We start from the raw sequence: 22,730 nt of genomic DNA, 5'->3' as shown, positions 1-22,730 counted from the left end.
TCTATAGATGATAAACCATCAGATTTGGAAACCCAGACAGTTTCTACATTTGGCTCAAAAAGCAATAAATTTGAAGAATGCAAAACACACTTACTGGGTAAAACCCTCTCCAAGAACCAAAACAAAATGGAAGAAGGAGCATTCCTGGAAGTTTTCTCTACTTTTTTTTTTAATTGCATATACAAACTGCTTTTGCAAGATGAGCTTTGGACAACTGAATTATAAGTCTTTAGCAATTTATCTTCTGTGACTCAACAGGATCTGACTGGAAGCCAAAGTCATAATTCAGTTGTTCTAAATACATAGTATCGTAGCTAAAGTGTCCTGCAAATGAAAACTTGGAAACTACAGTTTTGTAGAAGGATCTTTTTTTTTTCTTCCCTCTTACCTGTATGAAGAAGATTTTTAAGCCTTTCTTGTTAGAAGTTTTATGTCACTGGAGGGAAATGAATTTACAAACAAAAGCAGAAGACATTTTTACCTTCTAGGACCTGAATGTTTTAAATCATCCTTTAAATCATTATACTCCTTACTTTCCAAGCTGACATATTGATTTTACCCCCAAAGTAGAAATAATTAATCAGCACTATATTGATAATACCTGGTTAATGTTTTGACCACAGCAACGTATACATACAATTCAAGTTGATGTTTTTCTCTAATTGCCACTTAGAAAAAAGTTATAGTGTGTATGTTTTATATGTATTAAAATAACTAAGAGACATTTTAAAGTTGTGTCATCACATATCAATCTGATGAAACCAGAAAGAATGAATGTTCTTAATATGACAATAACTATATGCATTTGCCTATAAAATTAAAAATATGTATTGCAAATAGATTGTGTTTCTTCAGTAACGTTATCACTTATTTGGTGTTGTGAATAATGAATGTGTGAGAGAGAGACAGGAAGAGGAAAAGCAGGAACAGAAGCACTCATAGTTTTTACCATAGTACTCTAGAAACAAATATCTGATAGATGGTATCTTATTTTTTACTCCAGCTTTTTTCCTTTTATGTTTTTTCTTTTTTTTTTCTTTGACTAATGTTCCTAGAAATCTTCCTTTCTACTTTTTACAATTTTTTATTTTGCTTTTTAAGTTTTATATTATAAGCTTGTTCTTATGTATTACAGTTTCTGAAAGTATACCTTTCATGGTTTTCTAATATCCTGTAGAATGTTTGCAAATATGATAGGATGATCAAAAGCTGGCTCCATTCCTTGGACTCCCTCGCTTTTCACTCTTGTTTGCAAAGATACATCTAAACACAGTAATTAACTGAATTTATGCTATGTGTGAAGTAGGGTTTCTTAGGAACTCCATAATGAAGTCCCCACCAAGTCTGAGCAAAGCACAAATGCAATGAAACACCAGTTACCGGTTTGTGTACAAAGTGGCACAGCAAAGCAGAGCCCTGAAAGTGGGGAAAAGGAAGAAAGCAGGAGGAAGAGAAAAAAAGAACCCAGGCACTCTGGTTGCCCAGGGGACGAAGAGATTTGAAGGGACATTTGACTAGGAAGAGTAAAGGGAAATCTACACCATCCAAGGGCACTGTTTATTTACATTTAGATTTTCCGTGAACACTGAGTTCAAATGTCTTTGCAACAGCTGCAAAATAAAAGAGCAGAGAGGGGAAGACTTTTAGTTAAACAACAGGCTCTCTCAATGAACATTATGTGTTTACAAACTCTAACAGCTCATAAGCCTTAAAGTGTTTGTAATGCCTGGGGTAGGAGGGGGTGGGGAGAGAAAAGAAACAAATCTGACTGACCTTAGTTATAGACTACTACATTTTTATGTGAGCTCAATTCACACTTGGTTCCTGTAGGTTATACAGGGAGTTGCTTATTTATACATCAGTATAAATCCTGATAGCACAAAACATTGTCTTTATATACACATATACATTTCCTTTTCCTTTTTAATGATGACATATTGATTTACGTTTATCATTAAAACTTTTCTTTATACATTAATGAAACAATTGACAAATACTGCCCAGAGAAGTGGTATGAATGTAAAATAAAGATCAACAAATAACCACTTTAAAAAATATGTTCTGTGTCTTCGTTTAAATCCCTGACGCATAGAAAATCTCAATTGAAACATCCAGTACCCAGGAAAAGGGAGTAAATGCGTAACTAGTCATCATTTGATCAAAAGCTTTCCCAGCAATCAATGCACAATTAAAAGGTTGGAAGATGGGGATGGGGATTGTTTGAAGAGAAAAGCTTGATCCAAGGGGAGAGACCCTTGGAAATTAATTAGAGCCCAGCTTGAAGTAAAAAAATAAAGAACCCAAACGCTCCTGTGCTCCCCCACCCACAGCACACAAATGATGATGGCATGCATTTGTGAACCTTCCCTGATGTCCTCATCTTGAATTAATCACGCCTCTACCCTGAACACATGGCAGTTTGCTTCAGATGCCATTTGAATGCATACTGCACTGGTTTCTTTTAAACTTACGTTGTGTGCTTGTCTACCTCCCCTACTGAATTATAAGCTTTTCCAGGCCAGAACCCTTATCTGAAAGCATATCCCTAGTTTTGAGCATAATATCTGAAGTGTTTTATATTTAATTGATACGAAGTATTTAAAATTAACATGTGATTTCTTTAAACATAATATTGATACTTGAGAAAATGTATGAAATGTGTAATCTTATTTAATATTACTGCTAATAGGATCAGCTTTTTTGTGAAAAGGGAAAGCGTGTATGTCTGCATTTGTCTGAGTCAGGAAATGACTCAGAAACAGGCAGACCAAGAGATGAATACAGAGAGCTGGCTCAGTCTGTCTTAACGATTTCTGCTTTAAGATTAGTCTTTATTGGGGCGCCTGGGTGGCGCAGTCGGTTAAGCGTCCGACTTCAGCCAGGTCACCATCTCGCGGTCCGTGAGTTCGAGCCCCGCGTCGGGCTCTGGGCTGATGGCTCAGAGCCTGGAGCCTGGAGCCTGTTTCCGATTCTGTGTCTCCCTCTCTCTCTGCCCCTCCCCCGTTCAAGCTCTGTCTCTCTCTGTCCCAAAAATGGATGAACGTTGAAAAAAAAAAAATTAAAAAAAAAAAAAAAAAGATTAGTCTTTATTTATTTTTTAAAAAATTTAATGTTTATTTATTTTTGGGAGACAGAGAGAGACAGAGAGTGAGCAGGGGAGGGGAAGAGAGAGAGAGAGAAAGACACAGAATCTGAAGAGGCTCCAGGCTCTGAGCTATCAGCACAGAGCCCAACCCAGGGCTTGAACTCACAACCGGTGAGATGATGATCTGAGCCGAAGTCATACGCCCAACCGACTGATCCATCCAGGCGCTCCAGTATTTATTTTTATATTAAAATGGCTATCTTGTAGAATTTCTCAGATATATTAACTCACTTGACTTTTAATAACATGGCTTGTTTATTTAAACATATGAGCGATTCAGGACCACAAAGAATAAAGAATATAACACATGGTATAAATGGACTATTACAAAAAAAAAAAAAGACAAAGACATTTTTCCAAAACCAATCTGTCACACACAATTTCAGAGGTTTTTTTGGTTTTTTTTGTTTGTGTTTTTTTGTTTGTTTGTTTTAGATTGGGTTCTATTTGGTTCATTTGGGGAATAGAAAAAAAATATTTCCACTTTCAAATATACACTGAAATCCACTGGCCTACAAATTCCTTCCTTTTCAAACAATTAGTCTATCAATGATAAAATAATTATCATTTGGGCACATTAATTTGAGTAATTATCACTAATCTATGGAGCCTGACAGGGTTAATGTGATTCCTTTCAACACACTAAAATGTGACAAAAATAAGAATAATGATACTGTAACTAACATTTGCCTCATATGATAGCTTACAAAGCATTTCCACATGCTTAACTCAGTAACAATACCTAACATGTTTCAAGTAATTACTGTCTGCATGGCACAGAGCTAATTTTTGGTAGATGGTCTCCTAATTTTATATTAATACCACAAAGTTGGCATTTCTATTATCTTCAATTTAACTGATGGAAAAGATGTGCCTCAGGGCATGGCCATACCAGGACTATACAAAGGAAGTCCAAGTCCATAATTTGTACTTCTAAACACTACAGTATACTGTTTCCTTTCATATGATCAGGGAAGACTGGCCAGGAAATACATATTTAATGAACGGTTACTATATCTTAAATCTTGAGCCAAATTTTTTAAGGCAGTATTTTATCTTAAGACATGTAAAACAAATAACATCATCCTCACTGTGTAGATCATATAACTAAAGCATAGTGCTAGGATAACTCATGGTTGAAAGGGTTATTAGCTCTCAAATTCCTATCTTTGGGCTCCAAGATCCTTCTACTGTGGTGTAGAATTGAACACAAATGGGTATCAAAGGGGAAAAAAAGAATGAAGCATAAAGATAAAAAAAAGATTCATCAAAGAGGGTAAGTCTTGGAGAATTTATATCTGAGAAATCTGATTATTATGGGAACATTTTGATCCAAGGAAAAAGGAACTTGACATCACCATCTCTGTGGCCAAGTCTTAGCATCGACCTTAGCATCGACTGCACCACAAATACATTAATAAGAAGAAAAAGAAAAGAAAAACAATGTTTTGTTTCTGTTTTTGGGCAAAGCACAATCATGCAGTTAAATAAATTAAATCCATTGACTAAATGACACAAATACAACCAACAAATACTGAGAAAAGAGTTAGCTGATGATGCAGTCTCTTAGGTTTATTACCAGCCTGACTTATACCTTTAACATAGATTAAACTTTATATAAGTCAGTAATACCTTAGAGACAAAGAAGATCCTTCTCTATGCAAGACAATCATCAACCTCCTTTCCATTATTCCAATTCCTCCATATTTTTACCTTCACATTAACCAACTGGCTTCTGTCCTGCTCTTTTTCGTTTAGTGTTCTAGAGCTTCCTTGATTTTGATTTTATACCCTCTAAGAATTTTAAGTGGCATATTCAATTTGGCTCTTCTCTTCCTGGCTTCTTTAGTTAGTGCAATGGACACAGGTGGGATTGCCCAAATACTGCAAGCTCTTGGCAGTCTAGGCAAATGGTGGTTGAAATTCTATATTCTCTTTGAAACTATGTGTGGGAATGCCACTTATTTCAGTCAAAGAAGTGAGAGATGGGGTGATATGTCACTTCTGGATGAAATTCTAAAGGAGAGCATAATTCAACAGATTGCCTTTATACCACTGTGGTGAACAAAGAAGCACATTCAGATACATCTCTTACAGCCTTGACCCGTGAATCCTCTCAACAAATAGAACACTTATTTGGGTCCCCACCACTAATACCAATAGCTGAGATTGTGGGGTTCTTTATTATTTGGACATAAATGAGTCTACACTGACTGTTACAGATAGATTAACAGATCCTGATACTGGTATTTATAATACAACTTCCTGATCTTTGTCTGGTCTTGTCCACTCTAACCTCTTAAGGTATGTAGATTCTACATTAATGGACATACATAAATATTAATTGCCACAAATTATAAAACCATCCAAGTTAAACACATTTTAACTTATTTTTTCAACAATTATTATGTCCAGAGTCAGTTCTACCATTTCAATGATTCAAGCTTTTCAAATACCCACTTGTTACCTCTTATTTTTATGACAAAGGAGAGTGTGCGTGAGGATATTATGCCTCATAAAACTGCATATTATAACTATGTCCATGGAGAAATATATTTTCCTGGATTGAATGTACTTATCATTTGTGGAGTTCAAGTGCAGCATTGAAATCAACCTTTTCAGACCCATTTAACATTAAATGCAACTTTCACTTTCCAAAACCAAAGGCTGGAAACTACCTGCACAAATCTTCATAAAGTATCTTTGACATCCAGCAGCACTTAAAAACATTCTGATGTGTTAAGTGTAAATGAATCAGAGATATGCTGATTGAATTTTCTATTCAAGTTGAACATTTTAAAGAAAAAGAAGGAAAAAATGAGGGGATACATGCTGTACTCTGCTTCACACAGAGCATTTGGAAATCTGCCTGACCTCTTATTTTTATTTATTTAAATTAACAGCAGCGGCATCCATTGCCATCTGGCCCCCAGGCACAGCGAGCTAATTAAAAAAAAAAGGAACTTCAAAATATCATTTAAACATTTTTAAATAATTCAGCCCATACAAGAATAAAGAGAGCATCATCTGGATTGGCAAACCAGGAGAACTGGGCCCCAGGGGTCAGTCAATCTGGATTTTGCCAGAGCTGCATGTGGAGAAAATTTTAATGGAGACTTCCTTAGGAGGAATAACACTTTCCCAAGGAAGAACGTAGGACTGAATGGAAAGTGGGCTGGGCCGAATGCTAAACCCAACTGTTTAGAAGGCTTCCCACTCTTTTATCTCCCCAGCTCAGATTATAAAGTTTGTTGGCATTGTCAGTTTTTGGTCTTTGTGTCTCTACTTAGTAATCCAATTCGAAATCCTATTCCACCATGGGAATACACCCATCAAAGCATCAGTATCCTACACTATCCATTCTATGATAAGCCCCTGGAAGTTTCTCATTTAGTCTGCAGTGTCTTGAAGACCTCGTCAAAGGTGATGCTGAAAGATCAGTGTTAGTAAGTCATCTAGTTCTCTCAGTGCGTACATAGTTTTTGGCAGCACTGGAATATTGCTTTCTGCCATCTGTGCAGAATAAAATTTGGATTTTTTGCTCAGGGTCAGTTAGAATGTGCTTAAAACCCAATGTGTATGTAGGCTTTGATTCTTGCTCTAAACACTTATTACGCGCTGTTTGGAATTTAAAGCGGCTGAACTAAAATCTTCTCTTTTCTGTAGCTAACATATTGCACTAAGTAAAGTTCAACATAAATTCTTTTCTGCAGTAGTTGGTGGTTTTGTTTTTATGGCAATCTAATTCTAACAGCATTTCATTTGGTTCATTTTGAAGATATACTCTGAGAGAGGAATAATATAAGAATGCCCCCAGTCATGCACACCAATGTATAAACACAGAATATGAGTGAGGGACATCTATGCAACAGGCACATTTCCTCCAACTCACATTCAAGCTTCGTATTCCATTCCCATTTTGACAGATGAAGAAACTGAGACTCAGTAATGATGTACAGCTATTAAGAAGTGGGACCCCATTATAACTTAGGTTTGGGTTGTGCCAAAGTACATGTTCTACTTATTAAAGAAACATGTTCTAATTATATTCATTTATTTCGCATAGAGGTGAAGAAATTCCCACTTATGCTGAGAGTTATGCTAGGGAAGAAAGCAACTGAAAAGAGGAGGTCTCTTTTTTTTCAGAATATTTAGATGTAAACAACAAGGTAGCACACATAGGAAGCAATCTCTATATTACTGTAAGAATGCTCTTTCTCAAACACAATGTTAATTAGTTATCATTTTGTTTTTAATTTTTTATTGTTTTTCATTTATTTTTTTGACAGAGAGACATAAAGCAAGCTGTGAAGGGGCAGAGAGAGAGGGAGACACAGAAACCAGGCTCCAGGCTCCGAGCTGTCAGCAAAGAGCCTGACGTAGGGCTCGAACTCATGAACTGTGAGATCATGACCTGAGTCAAAGTCGGACACTTAACCTACTGAGCCACCCAGGCACCCCCATATCACTTTGTTTAAATGTCTTTAATGTGGTTCTATGCCTATAGGATAAAGCCTAAATTACTTAACATTATATTAATTGAAACCCTGGTCCATTTCTCCAACTTCATCTCCATAAGGCTAATATCCTTATGTCCTATGTTCAAGCTACACTAAACTATTTCTAAATTTTGCTGTTTTCTTCTGAGATTTTTTTTCTCGTCATTTTAAAGGCAAGCACTTACTGATTTACCAGAAATAACTGGAAATAGTACCTCTTTCATGAATTCTGTTCTTTTTCATTTTCCCTGAATCATATCCATGCTTCCACAATGTAGTTATGGCAGCTCTTATGTTTACATATTTTCTTCATGGGTAGATTGAATTTGACAACCTCAAGGCCATATTCATGGTATGTGACAGAATAACGGACATCAAATTTTGTTAATATATATATTAAAAAAAACTAAGAACAGGGGAGAGAAGGTGGGTGAAAGGAGGAAATAAATACAAATGGATATACGTGAATGGATATAGACAAATGGATAGGCGAATAAAAACATAAAAGTATTACAAAGAGCCATCCAAATACCTCTTATAGGAGACCAATAGGAAGCCTCAGAATAAATCACATGAAAATTCAAAGCAAATAAATTTTATTACCGTAAAGATTACCTAGATAAGTTTTGTGAAGGAAGTTAATTTTTTTTTTATTAATTTTTTTTCAACGTTTTTATTTATTTTTGGGACAGAGAGAGACAGAGCATGAACGGGGGAGGGGCAGACAGAGAGGGAGACACAGAATCGGAAACAGGCTCCAGGCTCCGAGCCATCAGCCCAGAGCCTGACGCGGGGCTCGAACTCACGGACCGCGAGATCGTGACCTGGCTGAAGTCGGCCGCTTAACCGACTGCGCCACCCAGGCGCCCCAGGAAGTTAATTTTTAACTAGGCCTTAATAAAATGGTAGATTGGTAAAAATGACTTTGGTCACTTTAGCCCCTATGTACTGAGAGAGGAAACTTCCAATAGAAATTCTCTTTAAAATCCAGCAAACACCATTATTTCTAATGAGAGAGAAAAGCACAGCTGTCTACACTGACACTTTTTTTTTTAATTTTTTTTAACGTTTATTTATTTTTGAGATAGAGAGCATGAACGGGGGAGGGCCAGAGAGAGAGGGAGACACAGAATCTGAAACAGGCTCCAGGCCCTGAGCTGTCAGCACAGAGCCCAACGCGGGGCTTGGACTCACAGACCGCGAGATCATGACCTGAGCCGAAGTCGGATGCTTAACCGACTGAGCCACACAGGCGCCCCTACACTGACACTTTATACCTCTATCCTATCTGATGGTTTCTCTGTCACAGGTATGAGCACATGCACGTGTGTGTACACACACACACACACACACACACACACTCTTTTAAAATAGACTTTGCTCCTTATGAACACAAGATGATCAATCTTCTACATGTTACAATGAATTCTGTTTATATTTCTTATATTTCCTAGGTGTTTTCTTTTTACTCTTTTTATTTAGTTAGTTATGGTAATAACTGTAACATCCATTTGGTATCATGTCTGCTTCAATAAATTACTTGTTTTATCTCAGTAAAAGCAATATAACTAAAACTCAAAGAAGGATATAATAAGCTCTAAGACAATATATTCATTGCACTGAGACAGGATTAGCTCCTTCTGAAAGTGGTAGGGTTTAGTACAAGAGATACGTGTGTGGACCCCATCTTCTTCACGCAGTGTCTGAAGATTGCCACTAGGTAAAGGAAAACAGGAAAAAAAAAGAGGTGGTAAAACCATGGAAAAGGGGTAGAAAAAAGAGGAGAGATGATAGGGTAACCAATATGAAAAAATTATATTATTTTCCCTATCCTGGGCCCTATCCTGGGCCAAAATAACTTGTTCATTCAGGGAACTGACAGAGCTGAATCATCACCACCACCCCCCTTTTCCAATTTTTGTTACATTATTTGTAAGAAGCTGATTTTAGAGGATGTAAACTTAGGGGACATGGCAATGGATATATTAGTGCTCTTGGAGTGATAGGAACCCTGGAGGTTGGCTGAATGAAGCAAGAATACTGCAGTGACTGATACCAAGTCCTAGGTGTCTGACCTTGACCTGCCTCTATCTCCAGACTTACCCCTTGCCACATTCCAGTACTTAACCCCCTGCAGCCCTGCAGGAGTACTTCTCATCCAGAGTCCTCCAGCTACTGACATTGGCTTTTGTCTGAACCCTTTCCCAACCTGCCCAAGAGATTTATAGTATGAGCCACAAAAGAACAGCCTCGTAATTATAAATTTTCTAGTCAACATCCTAAAAAAAGTAAATTAGGGCCACCTGGGTGGCTCAGTCAGTTAAGCATCTGACTCTTGATCTTAGCTCAGGTCATCAACTCATGGGTTGAAAAATGGAGCACTATGTCAGGCTCCACATTGAGGATGGAGTCTCCTTAAGATTCTCTCTCTGCCCCTTCCCAGCTCGTGCCACACTCTCTCTTTAGCTCTCCCTCTCAAAAAAAAAGAATAAAAGAAAGTAAATAAAATAGGTTTTATTTAACCCAATATATCCGAAACATTAGCATTTTGACATATAATCTATATAAAATCTGAGATCTTTTATATTCTTGTAAGATACTTTACAAGATATTTTATTTTTATTTTTATAAGATTTAGAAATATTTGTGTATACTGTACTTACAGCACACCTGAAGTTATACTTCTCAGTTTTCACACGTCCCACATTGGACAGGGCCGTTCAAACACTATCGTCAATCCCCCCCCTTCATCTTTGCCTGGGAAGCTGTTCTAATCCTTCTTCTAAAGGTCAGATTTTACCTGTATATTACACATTCCATGGTATATTCCCTCATTATACAAGTTCCATGTTAATGAGTGACAACACTGGGTGCCATCAATTTATATCTTCATTCCTTACTAGACTAGACTGAAGGCTCTAGAACCACTCATATACACTTGTATCCCCACTGCCCGTGCTTATGTAATGCCCAACAAGAGGAGAAATTCAATGAATATCCACTGAATAACCATTATTTAGTGCCTCTGAGCCTTTATCTCCTCATCTGTATAATGGGGATGAAAATAATAATGCCTATCTCACTGAGTTACTGTGAGCATTAACTGGGTTCATGTATCCATGTGTGTGTGCTTGTACTTAGAACAAAGGCTGTCATGTCTTAAGTTCCATGTGGAATCTGGTTCTTGGTAACAGTTGTAAGCAGTACTACTCCACCTAAATTTGTGAGGATTAAAGCAGACAGTACAGTGAGGAGGGTGTCGGGCGTAGGCTTAGTGCTACTTTTAAAATGTTTGTTATGCTTAGTCTGTTATTTCATATATATGTTATATAATATGTTCTAGTACTTAAACTTCTTGTTATTTAGAGTCCCTTACTTGGACTCAAAATATGAGGTCTAGACAAATATGGTACATCCCTCCTTTTATAGAAGTCTACACATCTAATTACTAGAAACACTGTAGAAAGGAGGCTTTAATTAAGGCCCACATGAGACTGTTCTATATGTGTGGCTAGGCCATAAGATCACTTATCTTTAAATCACAACTTCAAGGTTCTGAAATTTCCCCTTCATGGGGTGCCTGGGTGGCTCCGTCGGTTAAGCATCTGACTTCGGCTCAGGTCATGATCTCACAGTCTATGAGTTTGGCCCCGCGTCGGGCTCTGGGCTGACAGCTCAGAGCCTGGAGCCGGCTTTGGATTCTGTGTCTTCTTTTCTCTAACCCTCCCCCATTCATGCTCTGTCTCTCTCTGTCTCAAAAATAAATAAAAATTAAAAAAAATCTAAAATTTCCCCTTCTGGGGCTCCTGGGTGGCTCAGTTGGTTAAGCATCAGACTCTTGATTTTGGCCTAGGTCATTATCTTGCGGGTTTGCGACATGGAGCCCCGTGTTGGGCTCTGCACTGACAGTGTGGAGCCTGCTTGGGATTTTCTCTCTCTCTCTCTCTCTCTCTCTCTCTCTGCCATTTTCCTACTTGCTCTCTCTCTCTCTCTCTCTCTCTCAAAATAAACATTAAAAACATAAAAAAATAAATGAAATTTCCCCTTCTGATAATATGTTACTTAAAGGCATTTAAGTTTCTACAGTTTTATTTGTACAATGAGAGGTAGGATTGGTGGTTCATTATTGCTAAACTTGGGCCACTTATGAAAATATGTCCCCATAACTGGTTCTTCCTTTAGAGCCGTCTGCAGAAACATATACTGCTAATCATCTCATTTTACTTTCCTTTCCTATTTATTCCTCCCTTACTTCTTTCACCTGAAGTAAAGATGTAACAAAGTCGAGCCTCTGGCAGGCTGAAGTACACTGGGAAATAATGGGCTACATCCTGTAAAAAGCCTGTGTGGCTTGCAAACAGTAAGAATTCATAATGAATATTCGGTTCCTCTGACACAGTAATAGAAATGTAAACAGATAAAGCAGTTGTACAGCTAACCCAGTGTCTCGGATAATAATTTTTTTTTTAGTAGATAATAACTCTCAAGGGAGTGCTAGATACAACTTAGTGTAAAGAACTCAGGTGCATTAATAATTCTTTGTCCTGGACAGAAATCTGATATGCTCACTGACTTCTACAATTAAAGATGGCTACATGGTAAAACTAGGCTGATTTTCCTTATGGAGGCCCAATGTGGTCGGAGTGGCCAGTAAAGATATGGAGATCCTGTGGGGTCACAGGTAGATGTAGAAGAGCCACCAAATTGTGCACATTTGGTCCTTCTTACCCGATGATGCCTCTGGGTATGGCTAAGAGCCCCAGACATTAAAAGAGACTAGGAGGTCTCACTGTGCAACAAGCAGGGAAGAGGGCTAGAATTCAGTCTGATGTGAGTTAACGTGACTGCTGAAACCTATTTTGGTATTTAATGCTTGTGTGACTTTTGTCTCACTGAAGTTTGATAACACCCTCATTCTCACTTATAAAGGAAGGGGTAAATAAAAGCCTATGGTAAAGATTTGTTTTTGTTTGTTTTTCGTTTGCTTATTTTTTTGATTTAATGGCACAGAACAAATATAAATACTGTTCTATCTCATCTGAATGGTATCATGCTTGCACAATTCTGAATTTAGCTTGATCAAACCTTCTGTAGATTTCACAATGCACGCTTGGGAATGTAAACCAAATTAAAGAGAAAAGTGTGACAAAATCGTAATGGTGTATCTGTGTGTATGTGTGTATGCGCGCACATGTGTGATAAAAGTTGAAGATGCTGATTAAAAAGTCTACATTTCTTGAATTAGTTCTGGCTCAATTTCCTAGATTTTTAGACAGTTTTCAGATCTTTTGATTCTTAGGAATAAAGTATTGGTTTGTGCACAGCAAATAACTATTTGGTGATGAAAGAATAAACAAGTAGACTCATGAGGAAATAGTACATTTAATTTAGTAGTAATAACTATCTTCATCACTTTCATATTCAGTACACTTTTTACACATACACAATAACCAGGTGATACAGGTAATTACTGGCTCTGTTTCACAAATGGAGAAATGAGACTCACCTCAAGGTCATAGATCATGTAGACTCTCTAAATCTCCTATTTTTCCATAATATTGCTGCTGCAAAATGCAACAATATATTTTTGTGTGTGTGGAGAACGATCACACTTCAATTTTCTGATGTTATGAGAATGGAAGTATTGAAGAGGGATACGGTTAACATTAAAGTAGCTTAGAAAAAAGTAAGCAATCTTTTCAGGGAATGTTTCTCCTCTTTTGTAAAACCCACGGATATTAACAAAGAGTACTGTAGACAGGGGAAAAAAAAAGGTAACAGTTACTACCTAGGAAACATCATCCAGGCTATTTGTATACGTTTTAAGTCTACTGGTTGTGGAACTAAAAGCGTACCAGATAGCATACAATATACAGGAGAGTACGATGATATCTGCCTTCAGAGAAGTCATTTCCAAGTCACTGAGACTTGGACAATGAAAGCTGAACATTGCTGGCACACCTGTTAGACCAAACAAATCCAGGCACATTGACCAGACTTTAGCTATCTATACTTACTAAAATAACTTTTCATTCAATTTTAGATAGCTCTAGGTCTGTTCAGCTTAAGCATTGTTCTTCATGATAAACATTTACAATACCATGTAGTATGCCGGGGGAAAAAATGAACATGGAAAGGAAGACCTGTGTTTTAATCCCAGCTGATTAATCCTCTCTGGAAAGCTATCTAAGGTCTCTGAACTGACATTTACCTGAGATTATAATCTCTGATCTGATTAAATCACTTAAGAGTTGAGAATTATCACAAAAAATCCATATTTTATAAATAACAGTAAGATTATAAGGTGTTATTCTCAATCCAAATTTAAAAGGTACTCTTATTTCAACCATCTCATTATTTCTTGAAATTTACTGTTTATTTAGCATGTATACATTGAACACCTACTATGTTTCAGAAGCTATCGTAGATACTTGGAATTTATTTTAACAGAAAAACTGTGTTCAACAAATAACTGTGAGTTACTTAAAGCCCCCCCACGCCCCCCAAAAAATTACAGATTCTATGAAACGTTTTTCAGGGGATCTTTTGGGTCATGGTTTATGGTGAAGGGATAATAGGGCAGAGAAGGAGGCAACAGACCTTTGAGGAAAGTTGAAAAGTTTTAACATAATTATGGAGAATGAGAAAGCAATAAGATGAGAGGAGGATAAAGTAAGATTGTTAGACTGTTGAGGGCTATTTTGGTTTTGGTAACCATTAATTTATAGTTGAATCAATTCATTGATGGGTTTTTGATATCTATAGATCCCGTCAGCATATCTGACCCTATGGATTTTTAAGATGTCAAACTTTAGAATTTAATTGCAAGATGCTGATGAGAACACTGATGAACTAAGGCTATGCTATGTACCAATGACTGTGTCAACGGCTTTCAACTTTTTTCCCTCTTTATTACTCACAGCAAGTCCATGTTGTCGGTACTGTCACCCCAGTGTTACATATGATACAGCCAAGCCTCAGGACAAATAAGCAACTTGCCCAAGATCACAAGTGACAAGAGCCAGAAACAGTACCATATTGGCCCACAACCTAAGTACGTGCTATTTTCTCTTACTATACCATTTCTCTATAATGGACATGGTCTACATTATTTTACAGAATGAAATTCCAACATGCACTTTGCCCAAAAGGTGGCAAAAACACCTATCCTCCAAGATGTCCCATAGGGGCCAGGTCTTCATCTATTTAAGGTTTATGCAAATATATGGCTGACACCTAGAGTTCTGTTCCATAAAGCAAAAAGGAAGGTGACCTTACATTGAGAGGTTTTGAAGACAAGCATTTCTGATCATTTGCCTCTGCACTGAATGGCTCTTAAAATGCCCTGTAGAGCACCAGATTTTGAGCATGAACACATTTTGATAGACCTGCCAGGATACATTAGCTGCAAAACACTTCCTCTGGGTTGACCTACTGACCTGATTACTGGCTTGGCTCAATATTAACCATCTGGAAGCTGAAGCGTGTCTGCCAAACACAATGGTCAGAGTTCTGGCAGGGTAAAAATTGAGCTGTTTTTTCTAATGGTGCCTTGCTAACAGGTTCATTTACCTCCTACGACCACTTCTTGAATGTTACAGTAATGCCACGCTTGGTGGGGTAGAAAACACATAAGCTTTAGAAATGAACAGACTAGAGCTTGAATTGATTTGAACATTTAAGAGTTTGTCAATTACAGCACCACCTTGAGGTTCAGTTTTTTAGATCTATAAAATGGGGACAATGATTTTTCTTTCATAGAGTTTTCTGAGCATTAGACATAGTGCTCTGTGGTACAAACAAGAATCATTTATTGAACCTTTATTGTTGCAAGGCATTATGTCACATCCTTTATAAAGATTATCTTATTTCACTTAGAAAATGTCACCTTCCTTAAGCATTGTTATTATTCCAACCTTAAGAATGAAGAAATAAAGGTTAAATAGGTAAACTTATTTGCTTTATGTAGAAAACTAATAAGTAAAAGGAATATACTTCAGTGTTAGTAGTCAGATCCTAGAATTTCTATAATTTGCCTCCTGGTACCATTGTCTTATGTGCTATCTCTTGGTTTGTGAGATCATCCACCAGAGTAACAACTGACAAGGGTAAATGCTTCAGAGAGGTTTACTAGATAAAGTTTACATCATTTAGTGCTCAATATCCTGGCAAGAATGTCAGAGAAACATATTAACTGGTCTGTTCTAGTCCTTGTCTGCCCTCAATTATGCTGGGCTTCCTTTAGGAAGTATACTAGTTGAATCACTAGAGCTCAAAGTAATTTACCATTCACTAGGCTAAATGTTTTGCAGAAGAGGTCTCTATTGATGTTCATTATCCTTAAAGTGTGTCCCTTTGGTGGTAGATGAATTATAAATGGGAAACTGTGCTTAAAGAATAAAAATAGCCTGAAACAAAATTTTTCAAAGAGAAATGCAGACCTATTTCATTGTGTGTGTGTGTGTGTGTGTGTGTGTGTGTGTGTGTGTGTGTTGTGTATGGTCTGCCTGCCTACTGAGGGAATCCACCCGCTAACACTTGTCCTCTCTAAGATGCACTATAATAAAGATGCTGCTAGGGACAAAGTGAATCAAGAACATGAAAAAAAAAAAAAAAGGAATGAAATGTCACAGTTCATGTAGCATATTTCCAGAGTCATCAAAAGAAGTACCAAAGGCATTAAGTGACAAGAAATGTTCTCTGTCAACTCGCTCTAAAGAGATGTCAAATCTAAAGTCTTCTGACAATCTATCAAGATCTTGACTTAACCCACTTCTAATTGTAAGTAAATATTTTCAGTAGAGGCCAAGTATACATTTTACGAAAGAAAATTGTGTGAACACTTCACTTGTGGTTGGCAAATGAATACCACCTTTGTGAGAAAAGCACCCAACTATGCCCCTGACTTGATGTATAATCTTGAACAAACCACTTAATCTGAGGACCCTGGGAATGAGGCATTTGTTTGTTAAATGAGGGGGTGAAATTGCATGATGGAAGGAAGAAAATTATGAAATAAATTTTAAAGATTTGAGGCTCAGATCTTAGTGCTATTGCTTCCAACAGGTATCTTCTTCTATAAATAAAATACTTTTGTTATTAGGGTGATACAAAGGAATTCACATTACACATGTCATGACTTGACAAAACATAAGTAATCAGTCAATGCCACTTCTCTTTCCTTCAATCAATCTCTCTCTCTCTCTCTCGCTTTCTCCTCCCTCTCTCCACAGTTCCACAATTTTATAACTCTAAATGTGGGAGACCGGAAATCTTGATATTCATGGGTAGGTCATTTAAATTCCTTGCATTGCACTTTCAATATAAATATAATATGAAAATCAGATCTAGATCATGAAAGAGGTTTGTATTTGTAATGGCCTTCTGGAAAATAACCTTTTGTTTGTTTCTTGAACATTCTGTTGAAAATATTTAAGGGTATATGGATACTCTTTAAAAAAATGTTATTAATAAATGTACCAAGATACAGACATGCTATATATTTCCATCCTGGGATAGATGATTTATACTATTTTATCCATACTTTAAAGTACAAGGCTATGGAATTTATTGAAGTTTGCCACTGAAAGCCAAGTTTAAAACAAAAAGGTGTTCCTTTAGTCATAGAAGAGTGACAAGATGATGTCATAAACCAATATAAAACAAGACACATAGAATGTGCTAGAGACTGTGCTAGGGTTAGTGAGAGATATAAATTTGAGGGAAACAGGGGTGTCTGGGTGGCTCAGTCAGGTTAAGTGCCCAACTCTTCATTTCGGCTCAGGCCAAGGTGTGGGATCAAGCTCCATGTTGGCCTACTTCGACAGTGTGGAGCCTACTTGGGATACTCTCTCTCCCCCTCTATCTCTTCACCCCTCAGAGGCACATGCTCTCTTTCTCAAAATAAATAAACTTAAAAAATGATTTGAGGAAAACATCCTGTCCTGAAAGAGTAAACTACCATTTATTGTGGATTCATTAACGGGCCTATAGACTTTTATGTGTCTCAGCATTAAAGCATCAGTAATATTCAAGAGCACCCTCAAACTTATAGAAGAGACATATACAAGCACACTAGAATAAATGTTTCTAGTAATCGTATGATTACTGATAATATTTAGATTTAATAAGCAATTCCATGTGCCTCATGCTGGGTTAAATCCAACACTAATTTAACCTCATTATAAATCATTAGTTAGGTAATACTGTGATTTGCATCTCATGCGTTTATAAACTAAAGCTAAGCCAGTTTGAGGCCTGAGTCAAAGGTCACACATTATATGATGGAGTGATGCTGTAAAGCAAGGTCTGCTTACTCACAGGTTGGTTGCTTTTACACACAATATAAAATTTCCTCTTATAAAGATGTCATGGACTGATCTGTGTTGGAAGGGACTAAATATGTGTCACAGCAGACAGTCAAGAGCTGAAAGAGCAGTTTTCCTGCTGATTTCTTTCTTTTGCTTTTTTTGAGTGTCACAATAAAAACCAAACCTATCTTTAACATCATATGGAAAATTTACCAAGATAAATGTGTTAGGTATATAAATTAAATGAAAACTTAAAAAGGAACCCAGAGAGATCTAAGCAAGTCTCTTAATTTTACATTTGGGAAGTAAACAGACCTAGAATGAAAATAAAACTTCCAAAAGTGGTTAAAACCAAATCAATAGGCTCTTCTACTCAACTCCTTCCATCTCCCCACACTCAAGCCGTGTGCTGATGATTTTGTTCACAACCTGAGGGACAAGTGAATGCACTGAGAATATCTCAACCTGTAAGAACTGTGGTTTACTGCCATTCCATTCTATGGATTATGGCATACTGAGGCAAAAAAAAAGAGCTCAAAGGCAAACAAAGGGCAGAAGTATACAGGGCAAATGAGTTTGAGTTTGCCTTGAAGGATTTCTGTGAACAAAGTAACAAACAAATGAAACATACAATTAAAACAACAACAACAACAACAACAACAACAACAACGCACTCAACACAGATAGGCTAGGACAGAATATGCTGAAGAGAGAAACAAGAAGAGAATGGTAGATGGCTACTAATATCCATGGCCCTAGGAGTTGAGAATGTTCACATTTGCAGATCAGATAACTCAATGGAGGATGTTGGGACAGTGGTATTACCATCAGAATGAAGAAAACACATTTAAGATTTTATCTGGCACCTGAACAAGAAATCAAAGACTCAGCAATGTTTCATCTAATAAATAAAACTATGAGCTTTTAAGTTGTCCTAGACACTTTGCTTGGTGCTTTGTAGATGATAGTTAATCCAAAAGATTCAGGTTAGGAGAATTTGACTAATCCTATTTCTACACGTGTAACACTGGACTTGGTCTTAAAACATAAAGGATATATCCAGCTTCTACAATTAGGACAGATCAGCAAGGACTCAAGGTGAGTCCTCAGGAGTTAAAATACTGTTCCTTATACCATCCCACTCTATAATCATAGGACTGAGAATTTACTAGGTGTCCTAGGGCCCCAGCAGGAAGGAGAGGGGGAAATCAAGGGTAAGGGATCATGAGATACTGACAATGCAGTGGTGCATTTGTTACTGTATTACAAAACAGTCATTCCTAGTTGTTGCTAACATAAACTGAACCTAACGCAAAGTTTTTGAGCTCTAAGGTTTAATTAGAATCTGTTTCTGTAACAGTATATGAAATGAACTTTATGTTCACATAAGGATCTCAAATAATGAGTAATCATCCAAGAAATTGAATTTTCCATGATAAAATAAAAATGGTCATTTCTGTTATAACATAGATGCGAGATCTGGATTAAATTTTGAAATAATTTTGTTCAACTCCATCATTTCACAGTGAAACATTAAAAAAAAAAAGGTAGAGAAGGCAGAGGGCTTAAGTTGACATAATTACTTGGGGGAGGCAAGGGTTTCAGTCTCTTGGTTTTCTAAATGAACTTTTCCATTGAACACCATTAAATATATCAAGACCATCACTATTTTTGCATCTCTAAAATCAAAATGAGACATCATTTAATCCCCCATTTCCCTCTTTGCCTGTAGCTCTTGACTAATTACTCAAAGACAAAATCATCAGTGTCTCTCTGATGAGGATTTCATTCCCCCTTTTGTCGGGACAATATTAATAATATCAAAGCAACACTAGCTACTGCCTCGTTTCCCCCTCAATCCAGCGAAAGCATTTTTACCACTAGGGATATGGTGACTTTCTAAAGAAAAATGGGGCAGTTCCCTGAGAATATGGGAAAATCAATCTTAGGCAGGAAAAGAACAATATTTGGAACTATAACATATTTGCAAAATCAATTTTCCTGACATGTAACTCTAATCGTATAATTTGCCTACTCTACAACTTTCAACATCTTCTAATTGCCCAAGAAATTAAGTCATAATTTATCATTCTGCTATTCAAGGATGCTCCAACATTGGCTGATGTATCTTTTGAGCTATTTCCCCATTCCGCCTTATAGCACTAAAATCTATATGGTGACTTGACTGAGTGGTATTCTAATTTGTTACCCATAATTTCCACATTTTCCACTTTGAACACTGTAAATAATCAACATGCATGCAGCAAAATAAATGGGAGAAAATAGCTGGTGATTCTGTCATATTTTATATCCTATTCATTGTAAATTAACACAGAAACATTGTCGTGGTTAGATTATCAGTTTGTCCATGGATGGACTACCTCTTTGAGAATAATTAGTGGTTCTCAGTTTGCAGAACTGAGCGAGGGCCAAGGTCTTGATCACAGGTTGCACCGTTAATGTGCAGACCCTCATCAGTCACAGACTGAGTCTGTCTCTCATATTCTCTGTGCCAACCTGCCCTCAGTAGGTACACAGGGGATCACAAATGCTCATAGTGGTCAGGGAAATGTACTTTGTAGCTTTAAGACCATGATTACAGCTCCAATTTTGATGCCCAGTAGGTAATATGTTTGAAATATAACCTCTTCAGATAAACTCTCCGCAGCAGAAGAATAAAAGTTGGAAACAATTTGCTCTATGTTTCCTTTAATTTAGTGACCCTATTACAAAAACTACAATTTTAAAATAGAGATTCAGAAACTGTTTCTAAGTGGAGAGTATTATTGGAGAAGGGCACTTGAAAAATGTCAAATTTAGCTTTCTCTTAACATGGTAACTCATTCATGTAGAAATATGTAAATTGGAATTGGCATGTTTCTTGGGTCAGACAGACTTGGTTTGAGGAGAAAAAAAAAACTATAACGTCTGCATGAAAATGGTAAAAAACAAATTAGAAAATGTAGATGAAAATAATCAACATATAGTAGACATAACAGCTTCCCCTCGCCTGCCTCTTCACTCTCTCACTGTCTTCTCTGTATAGCGATGGATATATTTTATGTGTATATATAGGAAGCATAATTTGCTACAAGATTAAGAAAAGTATTTTCCGGACATAAATGTAAAGAATTCATGTGAAGCATAAATAAAAAATGGCAGAAGTGAAGGGTGCCTGGTGACTATAATCCTTTTCAATTCACTTTGACTGGGACATCTATCATTAAATAAATTCCAGGAGAAGTACTATTCAAAATATGAATGTCTGTTGCAAGTTTTCTAGTTACAAGGACTGTACTGAACAAGATTTTAAAGGAACACAACTGATAATTTCATTTTCCTTTAGGATGTATATTATATGAACATATCCCAATCCTTAAAACTTTCAGATTGTCACACTAGGTAGTCAAATTAAAAAAAAATATGTATTGGTTTATTGGTTTTTCCTCAGCAGAAAATACAATGAGTAACATTTCTTCTAGAAGAACTTGAGCACATGATGCAAAGTGAGACAAAGTGATACCAGAATTTGCTAAAAACAAAACATTCATCTCTGAGCAACTGTAAGTTGATAGTCAATCGTCATGCAGAATGAAGCAAGCCTAACTAAATCAATATTGCTTCAGGGGCACCTGATTGGCTCAGTCAGTAAAACATATGACCTCTTGATCTCAGGGTTGTGAGTCTGAGCCCCACACTGGGGGCAGAGGTTACTTAAATAAGTATTGCTTAATGGGGTACCTGGGTGGCTCAGTCGGTTAAGAATTCAGCTCATGTCATGATCTCAAGGCTCGTGAGTTCAAGCCCCACATCAGGATCTCTGCTGTCAGCTCAGAGCCCACCAGAAATCCTCTGTCTTCCTCTGTCTTCCCCTCCCCTGCTAGTGTGGTGCTCGCTCACTCTCTGTCTCTCTCAAAAATAAATAATTAAAAAAAAAAAAGTATTGCTTAAGATAGCTGCCAACCTACTAGAATACTCTTTACACTACTGAGAAGGCATTGTGGTATATTACAGAGTGGGCTATGCCATCAGAAAACCCTATATATGTCAATCTCTACTATCTATGTTTTCTTGAGCAACTCCTTTACTACTCTGATTTTCAATTTCCTCATCCAGGAAATGGTACAATGATTCCACGAAGAATTATTAAGAGGATGAAATAACATATAAAAGAAACACATTATGAATTCTCTAAAAATAGTAGCTCTTATTCACTTAAAATAAGTAGTTCTAATATACATACAAACAAGTGATGGTATGTCAAGTCATCTTTAGCTCAGGATTTTACAATGCCAATAGAATGTTTGACATTTTTTCCCCCTAAATCTGTAAAACCATGTCCCCATGTTAATTTAATCTCACAGACTAATAAATACTAAAATAGTGATTTTATTCATATACTTTGTGTCTGCATACATACTCATACACACATGTATATATTCTCTCTCTACATACACACACATATGTACATACAGGTTTATTACTGCTGGTTATCGTGTAATTTATGTTGAATTTTCTCTACTATCACTTTAAATTGTGCATTTTTACATGTATTACAGTAATGGATTTATTCCTATACTATTTATGTGTATATATGTAATATATCTACTCACTACAAATATATATATATATATACATATATGTGTGTGTGTATATATATATATATATATATATATAACCTATTTTCCATCAGCAAAAAGATAATTAGCATTAAATGCAGTAGTAAATGCACATTAAATGATATATATTTTTAAAGTTTATTTTGAGAAAGAGAGA

This window comes from Lynx canadensis, chromosome E2 (assembly GCF_007474595.2).
Source record: "Lynx canadensis isolate LIC74 chromosome E2, mLynCan4.pri.v2, whole genome shotgun sequence".
Lineage (NCBI taxonomy): Eukaryota > Metazoa > Chordata > Mammalia > Carnivora > Felidae > Lynx > Lynx canadensis.
The sequence above is the reverse complement of the archived record's forward strand: the minus strand, read 5'-3'. Positions refer to the sequence as shown.